We start from the raw sequence: 21630 nt of genomic DNA, 5'->3' as shown, positions 1-21630 counted from the left end.
GATGAGGCAAAAGGTATGGCAATTAAGTCTGGCCGCCCAACTGATTGGCAAATGTACTGCAAATGAAGAACTCATGTGACTAAACTAAATAAAAATAAACTACACTATGAAACAAAGATATATGATATAAATAATGATAGTTAAAAGCTTTGGGGCACTTTAAATGAAATTTTTGGGGAAAAAGCCAACTCGGCTCCTTCATTTATTGAATCAGATGGCTCATTCATTACAAAGCCCACTGATATTGCAAACTACTTAAATTACTTTTCATTGGCAAGATAAGCAAACTTAGCGATGACATGCCAGCAACAAACGCTGACACTACACATCCAAGTATATATCGGACCAAATTATGAAAGACAAGAATTGTACTTTTGAAATCCGTAGTCAGTGTGGAAGAGGTGAAAAAACGATTGTTGTCCATCAACAATGACAAGCCATCAGGTCTGATAATCTGGATGGAAAATTACTGAGGATAATAGCAGACAATATTGCCACTCCTATTAGCCACATCTTCAATTTAAACCTACTAGAAAGTGTGTGCTCTCAGGACTGGAGGGAAGCTAAAGTCATTCCGCTACACAAAAATAGTAAAGACACCTTTACTGGCTCAAATAGCCAACCAATCAGCCTGTTACCAACCCTTAGGAAACTTCTGGAAAAAAATTGTGTTTGACCAGATACAATGCTATTTCACAGTAAACAAATTGAAAACAGAACTTCAGCATGCTTATAGGGAAGGACACTCAACAAACACAGCACTTACACAAATAACTGATGATTGGCTGAGAGAAATTGAGAAAATTATTGTGGGGGCTCTGTTAAACTTCAGTGGAGCTTTTGACATTATCGATCTATCTGCTGCTTTACACCCCTTTCTATAATGTAGATAGAGTTACTTGTCTAACAGAACACAGAGGGTATTCTTTAATGGAAGCCTCTCAAAAAAATTCCCCAGGGTAGCTGTTGAGGTCCCTTGCTTTATTACATTTTTAATAACGACATGCCACTAAATTTGATTAAAGCCAGAGTGTCTATGTATGCGGATGACTCAACACTATACACGTCAGCTACTACAGCGACTGAAATTACTGCAACACTCAAAGCGCTGCAGTTAGTTTCAGAGTGGGTGACAAGGAATAAGTTTACCCTAAATATTTCTATAACTAAAAGCATTGTATTTGGAACAAAACACTCACTAAACCCTAAACCTCAACTAAATATTTTAATAAATGATGTGGAAATTGAGCAAGTTGAGAAGACTAAACTGCTTGGAGTAACCCTAGATTATAAACTGTCATTGACAAAACATATTGATGCAGTAGTAGCTAAAACGGGGAGAAGTATGTCCATAACAAAGCGCTGCTCTGCCTTGTTACACTATCAACAAGGCAGGTCCTACAGGCCCAAGTATTTGTCGCACCTTGACTACTGTTTAGTCGTGTTTAGTCGTGTGGTCAGGTGACACAAAAAAAAGACTTAGGGAAATTGAAATTGCCTCAGAACAGGGCAGCACGGCTGGCCCTTGGATGTACACAGAAAGCTAATATTAATCAAATGCATGTCAATCTCTCAGGGGCTGAAAGTGGAACAGAGATTGACTTCATCAATACTTTCGTTTATGAGAGGTATTGACATGTTTAATGCACTAAACTACTGGCACACAGCTCAGACACAGTCCAGAACAGACTATGGGAGGCACAGAGTACTACATAGAGCCATGACGACATGGAACTCTTTTCCAGATCAAGTAACTCATGCCAGCAGTAAAATTAGATTGAAAAAAAAAAACACCTCATCGAGCAGCGGGGACTGTGAAGCAACACAAACATTGGCAGACACACACGATAACATATGCACTTTACATACACATGGATTTAGTACTGTATATATGTGGTAGTGGTGGAGTCGGGGCCTGAGGGCACACAGTGTGTTGTGAAATGTGTGAATGTATTGTAATGTTTTTAAAATTGTATAAACTGCCTTAATTTTGCTGGTCCCCAGGAAGAGTAGCTGCTGCTTTGGCAGCACCTAATGGGGATCCATAATAAATACAAATCAACTAGAATAATGAAAGTTACAGCCATGTCTCAGGGCGATGAGAAACCATTTCAACAGACTAAAATGACACAGTGGAGTGACTGGAGGTAGGAACACTGTTCCCACTGCGACTGGTTCTCCTCCAGAAACACATTGGCTAGAGACAATAATTAGGTTATAGCGTTTGCGCAAGATCTGGCATATTTCCTGCCATTCAATTGGTCATTTCAATTAATGATATACCATTGATTCTTGAACATAAAGGCCTCATTGGGCTGAAACAAAACTCAAGATTGTGGAATCAAAGACATCCACTATTTGTCAGGGTGCACAATATGTAAGGCAGTCTCAAAGTTTTACTCGTGTGAGGTACAGTATCTGATAAGCTGTAGGTCACACTATCTACCTAGAGAGTTTTCATCTGTATTTTTCGAAGATGTCTACATACCACCACAGAGTGAAGTTGGCACTAAAACCACACTCCATGAGCTGTATTCCGCCATAAGCAAACAGGAAAACACTCACCCAGAGGCGGCAGTGACTTTAATGCAGAGAAAGTTAAATCAGCTTTACCGAATTTCTATCAGCATGTTAAATGTGCAACCAGAGGGGAAAAAAATTCCAGACCACCATTACTCCACACACAGAGACATGTACAACTCTCTCCCTCACCCTCCATTTGGCAAATCTGTCCATAATGCTATCCTCCTGATTCATGCTTACAAGCAAAAATAAATGCAAGAAGCACCAGTGACTTGGTTTACAAAAAAGTGGTCAGATGAAGGAGATGCTAAACTACAGGACTGTTTTGCTAGAACAGACTGGAACATGTTCCGGGATTTTTCCAATGGCATTGACGAGTACACCAGATCAGTCACTGGCTTTATCAATAAGTGCATCGAGGACATCATTCCCACAGTGACTGTACGTACATACCCCAACCAGAAGCCATGGATTACAGGCAACATTCGCACCGAGCTAAAGGGAAGAGATGACGCTTTCAAGGAGCGGGACTCTAACCCAGAAGCTTATAAGAAATCCCGCTATGCTCTCCGACGAACCATCAAACAGGTAAAGCGTCAATATAGGACTAAGATAGAGTTGTATTACACCGACTTCGACGCTCGTCGGATGTGGCAGGGCTTGTAAACTATTACAGACTACAAAAGGGAAGCACAACCGAGAGCTGCACAGTGACACGAGCCCACCAGACGAGCTAAATAACTTCTATGCTCGCTTAGAGGCAAAGAACACTAAAACATGCATGAGAGCATCAGCTGGTCCGGATGACTGTGTGATCACGCTCTCAGCAGCCGATGTGAGTAAGACCTTTAAACAGGTAAACATTCACAAGGCCACTGGGCCAGATGCGCTGAACAACTGGCAAGTGTCTTCACTGACATTTTCAACCTCTCCCTGTCTGAGTCTGTAACACAAACATGTTTCAAGCAGACCACCATACTGCCCTACCAAGCAAAAAGGCAGTAACTGCTAATTTGGTCGAAAATGATTTCATGTCATTTTTACAACGTTAAATACATGCTTAATCATGTCGACAAGTATCTTGCCTCTATTGTACTGTGTTTGAGAAAATGGGGGTCATGTTAGCAGTAACTGCATAAAGTTACTGTGAAACCAGGGTAAATAAATGCCTTTTTTCTCAGTTCCACGCTATGAGCAGTTACTGCCTTTTTGCTTGGTAGGGCCAGGGACGAAGGTAACCTGCCTAAATGACTACCGACCCATAGCACTCACGTCTGTAGCCATGAAATGCTTTGAAAGGCTGGTCATGGCTCAGATCAACACCATTATCCCAGAAACCCTAGACCCACTCCAATTTGCATTACTTCACCAACAGATCCACAGATGACGCAATACCTATTGCACTCCACACTGTCCTTTCCCATCTGGACAAAAGGAACACCTATGTGAGAATGCTATTCATTGACTACAGCTCAGCGTTAAACACCATAGTACCCTCAAAGCTCATCACTAAGCTAAGGACCCTGGGACTAACCACCTCCCTCTGCAACTGGATCCAAGACTTCCTTACGGGCCGCCCCCAGGTGGTAAGGGTAGGTAACAATACATCCGCCACGCTGATTCTCAACACAGGGCCCCTCGGGGGTTAGTGCTCAGTCCCCTCCTGTACTCCCTGTTCACTCATGACTGCACAGCCAGACAACTCCAACACCATCATTAAGTTTGCTGATGACAACAGTGGTAGGCCTGATCACCGACAACGATGAGACAGCCTATAGGAAGGAGGTCAGAGACCTGACCGTGTGGTGCAAGGACAACAACCTCTCCCTCAATGTGATCAAGACAAAGGAGATGATTGTGGAAAAGGAGGACCGAGCATGCCCCCATTCTCATCGACGGGGCTGTAGCGGAGCAGGTTGAGAGCTTCAAGTTCCTTTGCTTCCACATCACCAAACTAACTAACATGGTCCAAGAACACCATGACAGTCGTGAACAGGGCACGACAAAACCTATTCCCCCTCAGGAGACTGAAAAGATTTGGCATAGGTCCTCAGATCCTCAAAAGGTTTTACAGCTGCACCATCGAGAACATCCTGACATGTTGCATCACGGCCAGGTATGGCAACTGCACGGCATCCGACCGCAAGGCACTACAGAGGGTAGTGCGTACAGCCCAGTACATCACCGGGGCCAAGCTTCCTGCCATCCAGGACCTCTATACCAGGCAGTGTCAGAGGAAGGCCCCAAAAATTGTCAAAGACTCCTGCCACCCTAGTCATAGTCTGTTCTCGGTGCTACCGCACGGCAAGCGGTACTGGAGCGCCATGTCTAGGTCCCAGAGGCTTCTAAACAGCTTCTATCCCCAAGCCATAAGACTCCTGAACAGCTAATCAAATGGCTACCCAGACTATTTGCACTGCTGCTACTCTGTTATTATCTATGAATAGCCACTTGAATAAGCCTACCTACATGTACATATTACCTCAATACCGGTGCCCCCGCACATTTACACATCGACTTTGAACTGGTACCCCCTGTATATAGCCCCGCAATTGTTATTTACTGCTGCTCCTTAATTATTGGTTTTGCTTATCTCTTACTTTTTTTTTAACTTAAAGAAAAAAAACAGCATTGTTGGTTAAGGGCTTGTAAGTAAGAATTTCACTGTAAGGTCAACACCTGTTGTATTCGGCACGTGACAAATAACATTTAAATGGATTTATTTTGAAAAAAATCAACGCACAACATTAACTGAATGAGTGTTGAGTGCCAGAAAGAGCACAAAGACTACCTGCGACTTAGAGAAAAATTGCTGTGTACTGTACTGTAGCTATGTAGTATTTGTTGTGCATGGTCCCTGACAAATAGTAAAGCAAATTAAATTAAACTAATAAAATAAAGAGTGACAGTAAGTTAGCAGTAACATACCTTGTCAGGCCTGCCCTCGGCATCTTTGAGCAGGATGTAGGGTTTCTTTCTGATACGGTTCAGGTACTCGTGTAGACCGTCCAACAGGAAGGCCAGCAGCTCGTGAGAGTCCTGCTGCTGGTAACCTGAGAACTGGGGGGCAAAACGACCCACCTGGGTCTGGAGGGAGGGGAGAACAGAGTCACACACGCAACAGGTATATAGGAAATTCCAAATTGACACTTCACCCCTAGGGAACTTGTGGAGATTGAATGAGTGGAAGCAAAATAGCAGATTCCACCAACCTGTAGCCTGTCAGTTAACAAAGTAGTACTATTGCCATATTTCTTATATCTGTGATACTTTCTGATCTACTCAAGAGCAGTGGTGTAATCAAAGGTAAACTCACGTAAACACCGTTCACGCACCTTTTCTATTTTGCATGAACGTTGACCTACCTATTACGGAAAACCACATTGAAAGTATAGGGAGTGTTACTTTATTCACCACGAACAGAAATCAGTGTTTACCCACCCATTCCTTCTACCACTACATCACTGCTGAAGAGACTCGGTTGTTGTGGCTTGTGGGTCAATTTGGGATTGGGCACATCATTGCTGCATTTCAATCCAGAATCAAAGCAGAAGTGAGGAAACAACTTTCAGACCATGTGAATTTCATAAGTTAGTATGGGTACAGTACAGGGTTGGGGTCAATTCCATTTAAATTCAGAATGTAAACCAAATTCCAATTAGACATTTTCCCAATTGAAAAGCATTGAAGATAATTGGAATTTCAGTGTACCTTCGGAATTGCCTGGAATGGAAATGGACTTGACACCAACCCTGGTACAGTAAATTACCTTGAAAGGCCGTGGTGTGATGTAGCTGTACTTCCCAGACCATGACTGCTTGGTGATCTCAGCGTAGGCCTTGGCGATCTCCCCTTTCATTCCCAGAGGGTTGTCCTCGTTCAACTCATCGTTGTACTTGTCTTTCAGGAAATACTCGGTGAGAGGAGGAACATTACTTAAACACTGAAGAAAAACAACGAGAGAAACACATAAAATATATAAAAACTATTAAAAATTAAAGGAAAAAGCAGTAAAATATGTAAGACAGGGAATAACGAGCAACTCCAAATGAAAAATCCAACAGTCAAAGGAATCGCCAAAACCAACAGTATTATACAATGCCAAAGGTCAATCAATACCAGCAGCAGTTCATGCCATGATACAATTAAAACAAATGCATACACACCAACGTTCACAGTGAACAGTTTAATGTATTTTTTTTATTTAACCAGGCAAGTCAGTTAAGAACAAATTCTTATTCACAATGACGGCCTACCAAAAGGCCTCCTGTGGGGAAGGCGGGGATTAAAAATATAGGACAAAATACAGAGAGACCACACAGGCCAGCCCGCTCACTCTGCCTGCCTTCGGAGCACTCATAGCTGTTATACGGGTGGTAGGACGGAAGGCTGTAGCTAGAGTTTTTCACACTGAAAAGGATCCATAACATCAATCAGGAATAAATAAAGAACATGGATTTAAGATTACTGGATGTTACCCAACTAATGCAGGCATAAAGTACTTAGAGTAGCGGCATAATAATGTGTACTGCTTATTTTTAAGTAATTGCCTTAATCTTGTTTGGACCCCATGAAGAGTGGGGATTAAGAATGGGGATCCTTAATAAATACAAAGGCTAGTGCCCACACACAAACCTTAAAACATTTGTAGGTCTTTATCACAAAAATAAATACACCGACGTAACCCCCCCACCCCCCCTCAGACGATACTACAGATGAAGGTGGAGGTCCTGGGCTGGCGTGGTTACACGTGGTCTGCTGTTGTAATTTCAAATTCTCTAAAACGACTTTGAAGGTGGCTTATGGTACAGAAATTAACATTAAATTCTCCGGCAACAGCTCTGGTGGACATTCCTGCAGTCAGCATGCCAAACGCACAATCCCTCAACTTGAGACATGTGGCATTGAGTTGTGTGACAAAACTGCACATTTTAAAGTGGCCTTTTATTGTCCCCAGTACAAGTGTAATGTGTAATGATCATGCTGTTTAATCAGCTTCTTAATATGCCACACCTGTTAGGTGGATGGATTATCTTGGCGAAGGAGAAATGCTCAATAACAGGGATATTAACAATTTGTGCACAACATGTAAAGAGAAATACAATTTGTGTGTGTATGGAAGATAGCTGGGGCCTATTTTTTTAGCGCATGAAACATGGGACAAACACTTTACATGTTGCATTTATATTTTTGTTCAGTGTGTGAGAGACACACACTTTTAGTCTTGTAGTGTGTGTACACACACACACACTCGTCAAACATATAATTCCAAAATCGTGTGCATTAATACAGTGTTGGTCCCCCTTTGCTGCTATAACAGCCTCCACTCTTCTGGGAAGGCTTTCCACTACATGTTGGAACATTGCTGCGGGGACTTGCTTCTATTCAGCCACAACGGCATTAATGAAGTCGAGCCGAGCTTCCCGTCATCGCTCCAATTCATTCTGAAGGCGTTCGATTGGGTTGAGGTCAGGGATGTGTACAGGCCAGTCAAGTTATTCCACAGCAATCTCAGCAAACCATTTCTTGATGTACCTCGCTTTGTACACAGGGACATTGTCATGCTGAAAAGGGCCTTCCCCAAACTGTTGCTACAAAGTTGGAAGCGCAATCGTCTAGTTTGTCATTGTATGCTGTAGCATTAAGATTTCCCTTACCTGGAAATAAGGGACCTACCACGAACCCGCAAAACCCCAGTCTCAATGTCAACAGTGAAGAGGCAACTCCGGGACGCTGGTCTTCTAGGCAGTGGCAAAGAAAAATCCATACCTCAAACTAGCCAATAAAAAGATTAAGATGGGCAAAAGACAGACAGACACTGGACAGAGGAATGCCACCTAGAAGGCCAGCATCCCGGAGTCGCCTCCTCACTGTTGAGGTTGAGACGGGTGTTTTGCGGGTAGTATTTAATGACTTGTGAGGCGTCTGTTTCTCAGACTAGACAATCTAATCTACTTGTCCTCTTGTTCAGTTGTGCACCAGGGCCTTGCACTCTTTCTATTCAGAACAAGAATAAATTGATGAGTTTCAGAAGAAAGGTATTTGTTTCTGGCCATTTTGAGCCTGTAATCAAACCCACAAATGCTGATGCTCCAGATACTCAAGTAGTCTAAAGAAGGACAGTTTTATTGCTTCTTTAACCAGACAACAGTTTTCAGCTATGCTAACATAATTGCAAAAGGGTTTTCTAATGATCAATTAGCTAATCCAAGTGAGTGATGTTTGCTGATAATGGGCCTCTGTACGCCTATGTAGATATTCCATTCAAAAAAAGTATGCCGTTTCCAGCTACAATAGTCATTTACAACAATAACTACACTATTTCTGATCAATTTGATGTCATTTAAAAAAACGGACCAATTTTTTTTTTTACATTTCCTTCAAAAACAAAAACATTTAAGTGACCCCAAACTTTTGAAAGGCAGTGTACACATACACACAAACCATTTAATTTTTCTCAGAACAATAACCATGTGTGTTCTCTTGTTTTGTACTGTTATGTAGTTTTGACCCAATGATTCGTCTGACAAAGAACTTTGCGTGCTGCAGGCCCAGGAATGGATCAAAGCTGGCGAGACATTCAATGACGTGATCTTCACAGACAACTCAACTGTGGCCCTTGAGCAAACTGCTCACCAGGGACCAGGCCCATATTTGCACTTTGATGTTAAGTTTGGCTATTTACAAAGCAAAAGGTACATCAAATATTATAGCCTACAACTCACGGACTGCTATGTGTTCCACAATATTTCAGTTGGCTCCTTTTTCAGGAATCATGGCTCGAGATTTGTAGGAAAAAAAATTAATCAAGAGATTTGCTGGACCCTATGTCAGAGAGGTGTTTCAGGGACCACATTGTTTCTTTCAAGGTAGGATTACAACAATATTTTGTTATGTTTAGGCATATTTACATGTACATTTCTAGAATTGCACCTAATGTTGGCTGTTAGGCTAAATGTATTTTTTCTTCTCCAAATGCAGACAATGACCCAAAACACACCGGGTTTGTATTGCAAATGAGGGCATAAACTGGGTCAAGATGCCAGCAGAGTAAGTAGACTTATGTTGTAAAATAAAGGTTAAATAAAATAACCTACAACGCCTACAGTATATCAAAATATATTATTTGCATCTCCACCTGTAGATCTCCTGATTTAGACCCGATCGAACTTGTTTGGCATCAACTGAAAACATTCATCTATAACTCTGCCAAGCCTACAAGCGAAAAATAAAGGGAACACTAAAATAACACATCCTAGATCTGAATGAATGAAATATTCTTATTAAATACTTTTTTCTTTACATAGTTGAATGTGCTGACAACAAAATCACACAAAAATTATCAATGGAAATCAAATTTATCAACCCATGGAGGTCTGGATTTGGAGTCACACTCAAAATTAAAAGTGGAAAACCACACTACAGGCTGATCCAACTTTGATGTAATGTCCTTAAAACAAGTCAAAATGATTCTCAGTAGTGTGTGTGGCCTCCACGTGCCTGTATGACCTCCCGACAATGCCTGGGCATGCTCCTGATGAGGTAGTCCCAGACCTGGACTAAGCATCCGCCAACTCCTGGACAGTCTGTGGTGCAACGTGGCGTTGGTGGATGGAGCGAGACATGATGTCCCAGATGTGCTCAATTGGATTCAGGTCTGGGGAACGGGGCGGGCCAGTCCATAGCATCAATGCCTTCCTCTTGCAGGAACTGCTGACACACTCCAGCCACATGAGGTCTAGCATTGTCTTGCATTAGGAGGAACCCAGGGCCAACCGCACAAGCATATGGTCTCACAAGGGGTCTGAGGATCTCATCTTGGTACCTAATGGCAGTCAGGCTACCTCTGGCGAGCACATGGAGGGCTGTGCGGCCCCCCAAAGAAATGCCACCCCACACCATGACTGACCCACCGCCAAACCGGTCATGCTGGAGGATGTTGCAGGCAGCAGAACGTTCTCCACGGCGTCTCCAGAATCTGTCACATGTGCTCAGTGTGAACCTGCTTTCATCTGTGAAGAGCACAAGCACAACCCCCTCCTGTGGACGTCGGGCCCTCATACCACCCTCATGGAGTCTGTTTCTGACTGTTTGAGCAGACACATGCACATTTGTGGCCTGCTGGAGGTCATTTTGCAGGGCTCTGGTAGTGCTCCTCCTGCTCCTCCTTGCACAAAGGCGGAGGTAGCGGTCCTGCTGCTGGGTTGTTGCCCTCCTACGGCCTCCTCCACGTCTCCTGGTGTACTGGTCTGTCTCCTGGTAGCGCCTCCATGCTCTGGACACTACGCTGACAGACACAGCAAATCTTCTTGCCACAACTCGCATTGATGTGCCATCCTGGATGAGCTGCACTACCTGAGCCACTTGTGTGGGTTGTAGACTCTGTCTCATGCTACCACTAGAGTGAAAGCACCGCCAGCATTCAAAAGTGACCAAAACATCAGCCAGGAAGCATAGGAACTGAGAAGTGGTCACCACCTGCAGAACCACTCCTTTAGTGTCTTGCTAATTGCCTATAATTTCCACCTTTTGTCTATTCCATTTGCACAACAGCATGTGAAATTTATTGTCAATCAGTGTTGCTTCCTAAGTGGAAAGTTTGATTTCACAGAAGTGTGATTGACTTGGAGTTACATTGTGTTGTTTAAGTGTTCCCTTTATTTTTTGTAGCAGTGTACATAGATCATCTCAGCAAAGTTTGTGGAGCTGGGAGGGGGGGGGGTGCAACTAAAATGTAGTTGAAATAAACATCTGCATTTTGAAAGTATTTTTTTTCCCTCATTATTTTATTAACAGCATAAAGATGTTGAACAGATACTGTACAGTATACTTTAACCAACACTTCGTAGTTGCATGAGGTTTTGAGTACTCAAGCATCGAAAACATTGCAAGTTCGGGGGGGTTCACACCGACAGTCGCCGGGCTATGAAGAGTCTATCGTCCTGCTTATATTGTTTGCATGATGGGCAAATATGGTCTGTGAAAATACCTAACGAAAAATGCCCCTTAGATATTGAGAATCCTCTAATCCTGGAAACGTTGTTTGCAGAATTCACAGCCCGCTACGCTTGTGAAAAACAAAAAACATCCAAATGTCCATCACTACTGTAAATAAAAACAGAACATCTAAGGGGATTCTATATAATAATATATTTAAATAAATAATATTTAAATCGTTGGATAACAAATCAGCTCTCGGAAATCATTGAGACGGCTTCTATCTTCAATATAAATCATTAATTCAAAAGGTTAAACCCATAGGTTTTAAGCCTGCATTAGGTTATAATAAACTGAAAAATTGCGTGTCAATTTATAAATCATGGAATTGGTACATCGAAAATCTATTCCCAACTATTTTGCAATTTATTTCATTTTCTTCAACCAATTTTGGTCTTTAATGCAGGGCCTACAGACAAGTTCCTTACTTTTACCCCATGCTTTTAGAGGGAGAGAAACCAGAAGCCCACCGTGCCTATTTTTTTTTTTTTTTAATCGTCAGACCACACACATCAAGAGAAAATCCCCCAACGTATTCACCCAAGTTCTCTCTTAATTCCAGGACCACTGACATTTTTTTTTTGTTGTCTGATGGAGGACTCGTGCCAGAGGAGAGACTGACTGAAAACGCCTCCATTAAAATGCCACAGTTTAGACTACCGATCGATCAGTGTTCTAAATCCCCCTTGTTATAGTGTAGTGCAATGACAGAATCCAACCACATCTACCACTAACGGTCGCGGCATAAGCTCGTAACTTTTAAATGAATAACCAATGTATATATTGGAAGTAGAAGTATTGTTGTCCATTAGTTTACGCCAATTTGGGGAGGGGTGGGGGTTAGGGGACAATAATGAAGGAAAATATATTTTTATAAAATATGGGCGATTGGAAATTATGCAAACACTCATTGATAGAACTCAGTGATCAGCTTTAATATTGCAGAATATCTGCATCTAAATAAATGTATATATTTTTTAAGCATTACCAATTTTATTTATATACACTGTAGATTGTAAAACATCCTTTATGTAAGTCAAGGAACTCCGATTTGATCCCATCTACCTTGTTGGCCTGAGTTGTCATTGAGATAATTATGAAACCATCGGCAAGCATCAGTACCCAACCCTATCGAGGACAGCTTATTCAACAGACATGCCAACAATTCTTTAAGGCATTTGCAATATAATTTACAAACAGCATGGTAGCCATAATGGTGCTATGTTTAGGTCTGAATCCGATTGATTAATATTAAGAAAACAATTTACAGAAAATAACAGCCGTTTGTGGACCAATGATCCTAGAATTTTTGAAAGACAGGGGAGCCTGGAAATGGGTTGATAATTATCAAGATCACTACTATCCCCACCCTTATGAAGTGGTAGCAACAAAGCTGCTTTCCACATTTTTGGAATATATATTAAAACATTTGTGTTACAGTCCCAGCAATGAGAGGCGCTGCATACTTAAGCAAAGACGGGTCCAAATTGTCAAGCTGCTAATGGACTTCATGGTGTCAATTGCTAATAAGGCAGCAATAACATCAGTTTCTGTGAGTTGCCAAAAATAAAAACCTACCATTTACCAAGTCACGTAAGGGTGAGTGATTATCCATCGAGTCAACTGACTGGCCAAAACCAGTAAGATAAACATTTTTCAAATAGGAAACCAGCGGAGTTAAATGCTGATTAAAAGCATCATAAGTCGTAACTTTTTCAGTAATGATGCAGAAAACTGCTTAGGCAGGGAAGTAGAGGAATTACCCGGCTTCAATGAATTATCGGTTTTCCAGAATTTAGCGTGATCATCAACAGTCTGCCATAGAGCTAAGGAAGTAGAATGATTTGGCCTGTAACCTAGCTCACTACGGTAAGACAGCTCATACAGTTACTGCTCCACAAATATTTGCCATTGCCTTAACTTAGCATCTGCCCAGGCTTTCAACAACCATCTTGTCGTTCAAAATCCATATAGGTTTCAGCCACCACCAGCAGCATCTCACCTCAAACGCTTTAACTAGAGTTCAGGTCTAGCCCAGTTGTAGCTCAGCTCACTCCTTGCCCAGGCCTTGGTCTCAGAGCTCAGTCCCAGTTCAGATATGCAGCAGAGGGAACAGTAAGCGAGGTCCATCCCATTCCGAGCGTAACACAGTCAAACATAGCTAACGAGAAGCCTCTTCCCTCAGTCACAGTTGAAGTTATGCAGTGTCTCTCCTCACTCTCTCCAGGCCCTGCTGAGTGACAGTGCCATCCCCTGCCCTGTCCCCTAGCATGACACTGCTCCTGCCCTGACGTGTGCTCTGCACTGCTGCTACCACAGGATAGCCTATTTATAGCAGCAGCTACCTAAGCTACAACGATGCGCAAGAATATGATTCAGGAAGTAGAGGTACACAGACAGAGAGAAAGCGGGAAAGGGGAGACAAGAGCAAAGGAAAGGCAAAATAGAGGTAGTACAGAGAGTGGTACAGGAGAAAGAGATGTAGGGTGAGAGGAAAGGGTACAGGAGAGAGACAGATGGGTAAAGGAAAGAAAGGGGATGTACAAGCAAGAAAGAGAGATATGGAGAGCTCAAGAGAAAGGAGGGAAAATAGCAGAGGGGGTGACAGAGGGGGCCTGACAGCAGAGAATTGCTGCTGAGGCTGCAGAATGCATCTTGTCCAAATAGACAGCTACTTTATATGCAATTAGGTATTCATATAGCTGGGTCTCCTTAAGAATCTACTGTAGCCTGAGTAGAGAGCATAGCTGGAGGAGGATGTGATGAGAATAATGAAGTTAGCATCTGTGTCGCAGCCAGGCAAGAGAGGGTGTGGAGGTGTAGAGAGGGAAAGGGGGGCAGATGAAATGCATTCTGAAGGTCACACAGGGACTGCAGAATATGCAGCACAATGAGCTCAGAGAGAGGGGAAGAAAATGTGAGAGGACTGTCACTGCACACAGGGAGTCTAGGGACAGTGGCTCAGAACAAATGCATCTTGTCAATCAAGTTTATTTTATATAGCCCTTCGTACATCAGCTAATATCTCGAAGTGCTGTACAGAAACCCAGCCTAAAACCCCAAACAGCAAGCAATGCAGGTGTAGAAGCACGGTGGCTAGGAAAAACTCCCTAGAAAGGCCAAAACCTAGGAAGAAACCTAGAGAGGAACCAGGCTATGAGGGGTGGCCAGTCCTCTTCTGGCTGTGCCGGGTGGAGATAACAGAACATGCCAAGATGTTCAAAATGTTCATAAATGACAAGCATGGTCAAATAATAACCAGGAATAAATGTCAGTTGGCTTTTCATAGCCGATCATTAAGAGTTGAAAACAGCAGGTCTGGGACAGGTAGGGGTTCCATAACTGCAGGCAGAACAGTTGAAACTGGAACAGCAGCAAGGCCAGGTGGACTGGGGACAGCAAGGAGTCATCATGCCCAGTAGTCCTGACGTATGGTCCTAGGGCTCAGGTCCTCCGAGAGAGCGAAAGAAAGAGAGGAGAGAATTAGAGAGAGCATACTTAAATTCACACAGGACACTGGATAAGACAGGAGAAGTACTCCAGATATAACCAACTGGCCCTAGCCCCCCGACACGAACTACTGCAGCATAAATACTGGAGGCTGAGACAGGAGGGGTCAGGAGACACTGTGGCCCCATCCGATGATACCCCCGGACAGGGCCAAACAGGAAGGATATAACCCCACCCACTTTGCCAAAGCACAGCCCCCGCACCACTAGAGGGATATCTTCAGCCACCAACTTACAATCCTGAGACAAGGCCGAGTATAGCCCACAAAGATCTCCACCACAGCACAAACCAAGGGGGGGCGCCAACCCAGACAGGAAGATCACGTCAGTAACTCAACCCACTCAAGTGACGCACCCCTCCTAGGGACGGCATGAAAGAGCACCAGTAAGCCAGTGACTCAGCCCCTGTAATAGGGTTAGAGGTAGAGAATCCCAGTGGAGGGGAACCGGCCAGGCAGAGACAGCAAGGGCGGTTCGTTGCTCCAGAGCCTTTCCGTTCACCTTCACACTCCTGGGCCATACTACACTCAATCATATGACCTACTGAAGAGATAAGTCTTCAGTAAAGACTTAAAGGTTGAGACCGAATCTTGTCTAGGGTTGCAAAGGGTCGGAAAATGAAGCCTGGGAATTTTGCTTAAATTCAAAGTTACCTTATAACAGTGAACCTTTTTTGTGGGATACACATAAGTCAATTCTAGGTCGTGGCATATTTTGGTTAAACTATTGCAAATTCAATGGAATTGCAACCCTCTGCATACACAGTGCATTCTTCCATCACATGGTCAGCTGATTCTCAAGATCTTGCACTAATGAGAAGTTATTGAGCCCACACTACTACACTGTCTGAGGACTACATGTCTGAGGGCTACAGGACTACATGCTTTCTGGTAATACTTGATTAAAAATACTGGGCGTGGTGAATATATTTTACATGACATACATTATTTTTTGTTAACTACTAAATAGTAGCCTACAGCAAAGTGTGTTTAAATAATTTCTAACTTCTTAACAATTTGTTAGTTAATTTTCCCTCAGTGCTCACAACAAGCAACCTCTGACAAAAGTTGACTTCTATTCGAGGTGAAAATGATGAATCAGACACCTTATCGATAGCAACAGCTCATTGTCCTCCTGGAATCAGAAGTGTTTTTGACTCAATGGAGGAACATTGTCAGAGAATTACCGATGAATGCCTTGCTCGAGCATGCAACTGGTTCACCTCTGATGCTCACAGGCAATGTGTATTGGAAGAGATTTCTGAATGTTCTTCGCCCAGCATACACCCCTCCAACCAGACATGCTTTATATACTCATTTGCTGGATACAGAGTTCAACAGAAGGTCAAGCAAATCATAGAGAACAGACTGTATTGCAGTCATTTCTGATGGGTGGTTGAATGTTTGTGGGCAAGTAATAATTAACTACATCTCCAGCCCTCAAGCAGTATTCAACAAGAGCACAGACACAAGGGACAACAGACACACCGGTCTCTACATTGCAATTGAGCTGAAGGCAGTCATCAATGACCATGGACCACAGAAGGTACTTGCACTGGTGACAGACAATGCTGCGAACATGATGGCTGCTTGGTCTAAAGTGGAGGAGTCCTACCCTCACATCACACCCATTGGCTATGCTGCTCTTGCATTAAATCTGCTCCTCAAGGACATCATGGCACTGAAAACAATGGAGACACACTACAAGAGAGCCAAGGAAATGGTTAGGTATGTGAAGGGTCATCAAGTTACATCAGCAATCTACCTCACCAAGCAAAGTGAGAAGAATAAGAGCACCACGTTGAAGCTGCCCAGCAACACCCGCTGGGGTGGTGTTGTCATCATGTTTGACAGTCTCCTGGAGGGGAAGGAGTCTCTCCAAGAAATGGCCAATATGGACAGCCCCATCAAGAGGATCCTCCTGGATGATGTATTTTGGGAGAGAGTGGTAAGCAGCCTGAAACCTATAGCAATTGCAAGGATTGAGGGAGACAATGCCATACTGTCAGAAGAAATCCGTACTGCCCGACCCACGTCACTGTTGCTCCAAGCAGAGTAAACTGCAGTTCTGAAATACATCAAAAAGTGTGAAGACATCTGCCTGAAGCCCATACACGCCTCAGCGTACATGTTGGACACCAAGTAGACTGGCAAGAGCATCCTGTCTGGTGCAGAGATCAACAAGGCCTATAGTGTCATCACTACCGTGTCTTGCCGCCTTGGCCTGGATGAGGGCAAGGTTCTTGGCAGTCTGGCGAAATACACTTCCAAGCAAGGGTGTTGGGGATGGAAATGCAACATGGCAGTTGTGCCAACATATCTCATCAACCACCTGGTGGAAGGAACTTTGTGGATCTGAGGCTCTTTCCCCTGTTGCCTCCATCCTCCAAATCCCACCAACATCAGACGCCTCAGAGTACAACTGGTCCTTGTTTGGGAACACACACCAAAGCACGCAACAGGCATACCAATACAATGGTTGAAAAATTGGTGGGCATCCGGGCCAATTTTATGCTTTTTGAGCCTGACAACGAGCCATCCTCAACAAGCTTGGAAAGTGACAGTGAAGTTGAGGCCTCAGTCTGATGTTCAAGAGGTGGACATTGAGGAGGTCCAGGGAGAAGACATGGAAGCCTGAGAGGAAGACAGTCTATAAATTAAAGCTTTGGTTATCATTTTACAGAAGTATGTTGAAGACATTCTTGGGAGATACGATGGATCATTTTGTTCAGTGAAATCATCCCATGTCAAAAGTAAACTAATGAACAACGAAACAGTACAGCAAGTAAGTAAAATAAAAACGTGTTGATTGTTTTACTGGTAAATGCAGGGACACGTAAATGCCAACAAAATAACTTTTTGGTCAGTTTGTGTCAACTATTTAACTGTACTAGAATGCTTAAGGCCGATAATTTTAAATATCCGTTATCGTTTTTTTGGGCAAGGAAAATATTTGAATATCAATATGGCCAAAAATGTCATTGGTGCATCCCTATTAAATAATGTAAGGAATGTTACAATTATCATAAAACAGATGCTTGCTAACAGTGGGAGCTAGCCAAAAGTGCGGTAGTTGGGACACTTAATTGTCACTAAACATCAATTACGTCAGCAGTTAACTGTTTGATACTGGCACGTTTGTGAGTGTTAGCTAATTGTCAGGCTAGGTAATATAGACAGGTGCTTTTCACGACTCCTCCCTGATTTGCCAGATGAGCGTACGTCACGGGCAAATCACTTGAAATCAAGCTGGCCAGATTTATGATCTTACGATTCCAAACCATTGGGGAAATAAATATATTTTACTAGCTACGTTGGTAACATACCTATGTATCTAGACAATATCATGTTGGCAAATAACTCGGTCACTAGAAACTGTGGAATGTAGCGAATCCCACTGGCTGGCTTTAGCAGGCAGACTTGATAGCCAATGGTCTGACTGACTTGCTAACGTTAACTGGCAGGGTAACTGTCACACCGCTCTCCACTGGTTTAGCACTTTGACAGCCCAGACAGAGTCAGCCTGCACCCTCCTAAGACCTTTAAAAAGTTATCGGCAAACTCTTACCAAGTGTCTCCCTTTCGTAGCTGTGTTTTCAGCTGCGCTGCGACTTCTCCTATCTGGGTACCAATATCAGCCGCTCCTCCTTCCGCCATCTTTCCTTAGACATCACCCGCTGCTTGGTGGGACAGAGAAACGTCATTCGCGCACGTAAAACAGCCCTTTTCAGCCAATCATCAACCCGAACTGTGGCTAGTAGATAGCGGGGAAAGCGCGACTTTGTGGTTCACAGCATGTCCCCTGAATATTGCTAGATCATTCTTGCTCTAATTTATAATAGATCTGACAATATCCATAGAATAGTACTTGGCCCAAGAAGGACTAGACAGGAAAATACTTGAATAGACTATAACAATACTGTTCAGTGATTGTAAAGCCTTCCCTAGTGAAGAGTGATCTCATTAAGATCATACTAGCGTACAATACACTGATATATTACACATTTAATTTATTTCAAAACATAGATTCATATTTATTTGTACAGTCTTTTGAAGTCATGTTACACAGAAAATTCAATAATTAAAATAATGTACACGTTTTCTATTAGTCCAATGGTTGATAGATCTTGTTAAATTGACAAAGGTCTTACAATACATCATCGTTTAACAATGATCCACATTCTAACATCAACGGTTATTCATCTAATTTGTAAGGTAAGCTTCCTTTTCTTTACCATACCACTGGGCACACACTGGTTGAATCAAATGTTGTAGGTTACGTCGCCGAACGCAGGGTTATCAGCCCGCGTCTTTTGTGTTGGGTAAGAATTTGCGTCACTGATTTTCTTCCTTCGTCTCCAGTTGTAGCTAGCATCACAAGGCTAGCTGTGGAGACTTAGTTAATTAACTTAGTTGCAAGACTTTTCCACTTGGAAGGGTAGAATTACTAGTTTGCTTTCTCGCCGGCGTTGACTAGACATTGCTAATTGGCCGAGAGCCAAACGTTTGGTCTTCGCTAGACCAACATAGCGCTAGCTTCCTTTGGCTAACTTTGTCCTAACTAACTAGGCAACTAGCCCACGTAGCGAATGCTAGCTATGTTAACATTGCTTCTCTGTGTCTATGTGTAACGGATGTGAAATGGCTAGCTAGTTACGGTGGTGCACGCTAATAGCGTTTCAATCGGTTACGTCACTCGCTTTGAGACCTTGAAGTAGTGGTTCCCCTTGCTCTGCAAGGGACGCGGCCTTTGTGGAGCGATGGGTAACGATGCTTCGTGGGTGACTGTTGTTAATGTGTGCAGAGGGTCCCTGGTTCGGCCCGGGTCTGGGCGAGGGGACGGACGTAAAAGTTAAACTGTTACATTGATGCTGTTGACCCGAATCACTGGTTTCTGCGGAAAAGGAGGAGGTTGAAGGGGGGTGAGTGTAACGGCTGTGAAATGGCTAGCTAGTTAGCGGTGGTACGCGCTAATAGCGTTTCAATCGGTTACGTCACTCGCTTTGAGACCTTGAAGTAGTGGTTCCCCTTGCTCTGCAAGCGCCACGGCTTTTGTGGAGCAATGAGTAACGATGCTTCGTGGGTGACTGTTGTTGATATGTGCAGAGGGTCCCTGGTTCGCGCCCGGGTCGGGGCGAGGGGACGGAGGTAAAGTTAAACTGTTACACATGTACCAAAATGTCTATGTGTCTTCAACACTATGTACAGGCATTGAATGTTACGTTTCTACTACTGGTTTACCAGGCCAATTTGATGTTGGAGATGCACAATCTCAAATCGATTTGCAAGCCTGACCCAGACCTTTGGGATGAGATCTGTGTTGTCACAGGCCCCAACCTCCGAGCCTTCAGGGGTGCCGTTCAAGGATGCAGCCGTGTCATGAGCCTTGCCGTGGTAAGGGAGAGAGCTTTGTGACTCAACCTGTCTGACAGGGAGAAAGCAGATTTCCTTTACGCTTCTCTTGAGCCGAAGGAACTGTTTGTGCCGGCTGTCACCTCCATGTGGCAGAAGTGCGAAGGAGGGCAAAGCCTTCAACTTTTCTCTGCCCGTAGACCCGGGAATTGTGGCTACTGGCCTACCCCTACTAATGGAAGAAGGAGCGCCCGATCTAGGGGAACGTCCCCTGCGGCATAGAGGGGCAGCCCACAGTTCAGTCTGGGTTCTGGCCTGCATCCTCTTGGTTGGACAACAGAGTTTGACAGGCACATATGGCCACCACTATGGGGGAAAGGCACATCTGTGCTCCTAAAACCCTTCCCTTTGTGCAGCAACTCAGTTTAATGCGTTTGCTCTCAAGGAAGACATAGGTAATCCACTCTACCCTGTTGCAAGAACACACACTGCAGGAGACGCACCTCTGGGGGTGAACACGCTTGCACACCCTTGGCCAAGGGCGTTGCTTTACGCTTTTCCTCATATTGGTAGCCTCGGGATGGCAAGGCAATACAACGAGCCTTGTCAACTCCCGTTACGCAGGGATCTGCTGACCTAAGCAAAAATAAGATTTTCCACCCTCACCCGGAAGCAATGGCCCTCTGGGCTTTGTCCATGAGAAGATACATTTGGATGCGACAGGCTTCCCCTTCTACATGGAAATAAGTGGTGGGTTTTTGAGAAGTGGTGTGACCAAAAACAGATACTTTACCAATGCTCTGTATCAAAGGTGTTATGCTTCTACGTGGACAAAGGGAAGGCTTTCTCAACTGTTAAGGTCTATCTAGGTGCTATCTCTGCCTGTCATATAGGCTTCCACAAAAACACGGTGGGAAAACATCCTCTGTCATGTTGTTTAATGAAGGGCGCCTATACCTTACGTACAGTTCCCAAGCCTTTAGCCCTGTCATGGAATTTGTCTATTGTGCTTAAGGCTGTTTCACAGCAGCCTTTTGTGTTGGAAAGCGTGGAGATTAAATATCAGCCTTTTTAAGACCACTTTACTGGTTGCACTTATGTCCTCAAAAGCGAGTGCATGAGCTACATGAATTGTCAGTTCTCAATTCATGCATGCAGTTTTCCCGCTTTTCCAAGGTCACCTTGTTATCCAAACCCGCTTTTATGCCCAAGGTTGGCGCCTTGGAGCTTGTGGCTTTACACCCGCCTTT

General features: G+C 43.6%; 1 long non-coding RNA gene and 1 pseudogene across 1 annotated transcript; both read right to left on the bottom strand.

Moving 5' to 3' along the window:
• LOC129865263 (ubiquitin carboxyl-terminal hydrolase 15-like) overlaps positions 1-6486 on the bottom strand; it is a 31454-nt pseudogene extending 24968 nt beyond the window's left edge.
• A 5948-nt stretch (positions 6487-12434) lies between these two features.
• LOC129865264 (uncharacterized) lies at positions 12435-18959 on the bottom strand. The gene is made up of 2 exons (XR_008761340.1): positions 18597-18959; positions 12435-14971 (listed from the first exon to the last, which is right to left on the bottom strand). It is a non-coding gene; the product is annotated as an uncharacterized LOC129865264 (long non-coding RNA).
• Between the last annotated feature and the right edge of the window lie 2671 nt (positions 18960-21630).

This window comes from Salvelinus fontinalis, chromosome 11 (assembly GCF_029448725.1).
Source record: "Salvelinus fontinalis isolate EN_2023a chromosome 11, ASM2944872v1, whole genome shotgun sequence".
NCBI lineage: Eukaryota > Metazoa > Chordata > Actinopteri > Salmoniformes > Salmonidae > Salvelinus > Salvelinus fontinalis.
The sequence above is the reverse complement of the archived record's forward strand: the minus strand, read 5'-3'. Positions and strand labels throughout refer to the sequence as shown.